The sequence below is a fragment of the Teleopsis dalmanni genome, unplaced genomic scaffold (assembly GCF_002237135.1).
Source record: "Teleopsis dalmanni isolate 2A unplaced genomic scaffold, ASM223713v2 unscaffolded_contig_2745, whole genome shotgun sequence".
Classification (NCBI taxonomy): Eukaryota; Metazoa; Arthropoda; class Insecta; order Diptera; family Diopsidae; genus Teleopsis; species Teleopsis dalmanni.
Genome location: NW_024034127.1, coordinates 1 through 5,000, shown reverse-complemented (window position 1 = coordinate 5,000; position 5,000 = coordinate 1). Strand labels below are relative to the sequence as shown.

At 32.7% G+C, this 5,000-nt stretch overlaps 2 non-coding genes across 2 annotated transcripts; both read right to left on the bottom strand.

Annotated features, from left to right (window-relative positions):
- Positions 1 to 400: 400 nt before the first annotated feature.
- LOC119664845 lies at positions 401 to 554 on the bottom strand. The gene has a single exon (XR_005251299.1). It is a non-coding gene; the product is annotated as a 5.8S ribosomal RNA (ribosomal RNA).
- Positions 555 to 823: 269 nt separating this feature from the next.
- LOC119664846 lies at positions 824 to 2,615 on the bottom strand. Its single transcript, XR_005251300.1, has one exon. It is a non-coding gene; the product is annotated as a small subunit ribosomal RNA (ribosomal RNA).
- Positions 2,616 to 5,000: the final 2,385 nt, after the last annotated feature.

Below are 5,000 nucleotides of genomic sequence, written 5' to 3'. Positions count from 1 at the left end.
CTGTGACGTCCTGTTCCAAGGAACATAGACAAGGGCCAACTCCAAGATAACTTTCTTCAAATTACAACTCGGATACTGAAAGTACCAGATTTCAAATTTGAGCTCTTGCCGCTTCACTCGCCGCTACTAAGGCAATCCCTGTTGGTTTCTTTTCCTCCGCTTATTGATATGCTTAAGTTCAGCGGGTAATCCTACCTGATTTGAGGTCAAACTTTAAGGTAAAGTTTGTAAAGCAAAGCCCATAACTTCAACAGCCCAATACTACAATCAACGATGGTGTAAACCTAATACATTGAAAACATAGCATCAATCTGTCGAAAGACTCGTGCCAATTCATTTCAAACGAACTTTCTTACGAAAGTATCGCTCATCACCACATCCTAGGGATATGAGAAGGAAATGACGCTCAAACAGGCATGCCCTCCGGAATACCAGAGGGCGCAATATGCGTTCAAAGATTCGATGATTCACGAAAATCTGCAATTCACATTACTTATCGCACTTCGCTGCGTTCTTCATCGATGCGAGAACCAAGAGATCCGTTGTTGAAAGTTTTAAGTTTAGTTCAGCAATTCAATAAAGAATAGCTTCAAGTTTTGACTATGAATAATACACGTTTTTTGCCCGAAAACAAAAATGAGTTTTATTTAATCTCTGATCAGTCGTGGTTTTACGCACATCTGACCAAAGCAAGTTTGTCTCTAATAAGAAAACAAAGTGTATAGAGTTTTCCCAAAGAATTATCACAAGCAACCAACCGCGCACGCAATATTTCAGCAGCGCTAGAATAATTACTCATAACAAAACTTTAGAAGAGATTCTGTAATGATCCTTCCGCAGGTTCACCTACGGAAACCTTGTTACGACTTTTAGTTCCTCTAAATGACCAAGTTTGACTAGCTTTTCAGTTCCGAGATGGAGTTGCCCCCTTCTCTAAACCAATCCGGAAGCCTCACTAAGCCATTCAATCGGTACTAGCGACGGGCGGTGTGTACAAAGGGCAGGGACGTAATCAACGCAAGCTGATGACTTGCGCTTACTAGGAATTCCTCGTTGAAGAGCAATAATTGCAATGCTCTATCCCCAGCACGACGGAGTTTAACAAGATTACCCGGACCTCTCGGCCAAGGATAGTACTCGTTGGCTCCGTCAGTGTAGCGCGCGTGCGGCCCAGAACGTCTAAGGGCATCACAGACCTGTTATTGCCTCAAACTTCCATCGACTTGAAATCGATAGTCCCTCTAAGAAGAACAAATCAGCAAAAGCTAATAGTCCTATTTAGTAGGTTAAGGTCTCGTTCGTTATCGCAATTAAGCAGACAAATCACTCCACCAACTAAGAACGGCCATGCACCACCACCCACAAAATCAAGAAAGAGCTCTCAATCTGTCAATCCTTATTGTGTCTGGACCTGGTGAGTTTCCCCGTGTTGAGTCAAATTAAGCCGCAGGCTCCACTCCTGGTGGTGCCCTTCCGTCAATTCCTTTAAGTTTCAGCCTTGCGACCATACTCCCCCCAGAACCCAAAGACTTTGATTTCTCGTAAGGTGCCGAGTGGGTCAAAAAAGAACACCACCCGATCCCTAGTCGGCATAGTTTATGGTTAAGACTACGACGGTATCTGATCATCTTCGATCCCCTAACTTTCGTTCTTGATTAATGAAAACGTCCTTGGCAAATGCTTTCGCAGTAGTTAGTCTTCAGTAAATCCAAGAATTTCACCTCTGACAACTGAATACTGATGCCCCCGACCGTCCCTATTAATCATTACGATGGTCCTAGAAACCAACAAAATAGAACCATAACGTCCTATTCTATTATTCCATGCTAATATATTCGAGCAAAGGCCTGCTTTGAACACTCTAATTTTTTCAAAGTAAAAGTCCTGGTTCGCCAGACACCAAAAAGGTGAAAGGTTAGCCAGAAGGAAAGGCTCGGTTGGGTCCAGTACTCGCCATAAAGCGGACCGGCCAACCAAACCCAAGGTTCAACTACGAGCTTTTTAACTGCAACAACTTTAATATACGCTATTGGAGCTGGAATTACCGCGGCTGCTGGCACCAGACTTGCCCTCCAATTGTTCCTCGTTAAGGTATTTAAATTGTACTCATTCCAATTACAAGACATAAAGCCCTGTATCGTTATTTATTGTCACTACCTCCCTGAATTAGGATTGGGTAATTTGCGCGCCTGCTGCCTTCCTTGGATGTGGTAGCCGTTTCTCAGGCTCCCTCTCCGGAATCGAACCCTTATTCCCCGTTACCCGTTGAAACCATGGTAGGCCACTATCCTACCATCAAAAGTTGATAGGGCAGAAATTTGAATGAACCATCGCCAGCATAAAGCCATGCGATTCGAAAAGTTATTATGAATCATCAGAAGTCCGAAGACATTGATTTTTTATCTAATAAATACATCCCTTCGTGAGTTGGGATTTTAAGCATGTATTAGCTCTAGAATTACCACAGGTATTCCATGTAGTAAAGAAACTATCAAATAAACGATAACTGATTTAATGAGCCATTCGCAGTTTCACTGTATAAATTGCTTATACTTAGACATGCATGGCTTAATCTTTGAGACAAGCATATGACTACTGGCAGGATCAACCAGAATAATATTTTTTAATATATTTTTATTTAAAATATATATGTCATTTTTATATAATTAACGATATAGCCTTTTCATATTGGCATTTTATAATCGTATTATTTATTAATTAAATGATTTTTTATCATTATTAATAACATATTTTTTTTAAATTTATTATTTTATTTTCATTTTACATATAAAATTCTTAAAATGATATGTCCTCATAAAACACATACATTATTATGATATGGAAATCAATAATTTCACATATATATATTATTCCATTTATTATTATATAGTAACATTTCTATATAATATATATTAGTATATATTACAGAACTTTTTAATTAATAATATTCAATGTAAAAATATTTTTACATTAAATAACTTTCACATTTTACAATGTACGAGATATTATAAAATGTTCTTAAAAATGCTTATTTATTAAGTCAAAAAACGTCATAACTTACGTTTAACTTAACATATCTTATTAAAGCTTTGAATATATGCTTCTAAATATATTAGAAAACATTTTAAAATAACAAACTTCTTGCAAATAATTGCTTCAAAATTGTTATTTAGTATTAAGTGAGCACTCAACACTATAAATATCGCAGTTACCGATTTCGTCACAATGTAAAAGTTATATGAAAATGTCCAATATGGTATATGTTAAAATGTAAAAGTTATATGAAAATGTCCAATATGGTATATGTTAAAATGTACAAAATCATATGGATAATCGAAAAATAATTTAAAGTCAAAAATTATATGAATTGGCTATCGTATTATACATATAAATGTAAAAACTCATATGAGTTATGGAAAAATTATTTAAAGTCAAAAATTGTATGGTTTGGCTATTGTACATGTTAAAATGTACAAAATCATATGGGTAATCGAAAAATAATTTAAAGTCAAAAATTATATGAATTGGCTATCGTATTTTACATATAAAAACGTAAAAACTCATATGAGTTATGGAAAAATTATTTAAAGTCAAAAATTGTATGGTTTGGCTATCGTACATGTTAAAATGTACAAAATCATATGGGGAATCGAAAAATAATTTAAAGTCAAAAATTATATGAATTGGCTATCGTATTTTACATATAAAAATGTAAAAACTCATATGAGTTATGGAAAAATTATTTAAAGTCAAAGATTGTATGGTTTGGCTATCGTACATGTTAAAATGTACAAAATCATATGGGTAATCGAAAAATAATTTAAAGTCAAAAATTATATGAATTGGTCTATCGTATTTTACATATAAAAATGTAAAAACTCATATGAGTTATGGAAAAATTATTTAAAGTCAAAAATTGTATGGTTTGGCTATCGTACATGTTAAAATGTACAAAATCATATGGGTAATCGAAAAATAATTTAAAGTCAAAAATTATATGAATTGGCTATCGTATTTTACATATAAAAATGTAAAAACTCATATGAGTTATGGAAAAATTATTTAAAGTCAAAAATTGTATGGTTTGGCTATCGTACATGTTAAAATGTACAAAATCATATGGGTAATCGAAAAATAATTTAAAGTCAAAAATTATATGAATTGGCTATCGTATTTTACATATAAAAATGTAAAAAACTCATATGAGTTATGGAAAAATTATTTAAAGTCAAAAAATGTATGGTTTGGCTATCGTACATGTTAAAATGTACAAAATCATATGGGTAATCAAAAAAATTATTTAAAGTCAAAAATTGTATTATTGGACTATCGTTCATATAAAAATGTAAAAACTCATATGAGTTATGGAAAAATTATTTAAAGTCAAAAATTGTATGGTTTGGCTATCGTAAATGTTAAAATGTACAAAATCATATGGATAATCGAAAAATAATTTAAAGTCAAAAATTATATGAATTGGCTATCGTATTTTACATATCAAAATGTAAAAACTCATATGAGTTATGGAAAAATTATTTAAAGTCAAAAATTATATGGTTTGGCTATCGTATGTTACATATAAAAATGTAAAAAATCATATGAGTTATGGAAAAATTATTTAAAGTCAAAAATTGTATGATTTGACTATCGTACATGTTAAATTGTACAAAATCATATGGGCAATGGGAAAATCATTTAAAGTCAAAAATTGTATGGTTTGGCTATCGTACATGTTAAAAGTACAAAATCATATGGGCAATGGGAAAATTATTTAAAGTCAAAAATTGTATGATTTGGCTATCGTACATGTTAAAACGTACAAAATCATATGGGCAATGGGAAAATCATTTAAAGTCAAAAATTGTATGGTTTGGCTATCGTACATGTAAAAATGTAAAAAATCATATGGGCAATGGGAAAATCATTTAAAGTCAAAAATTGTATAATTTGGCTATCGTACATATAAAAATGTAAAAACTAATATACGTATTAATTTAAGC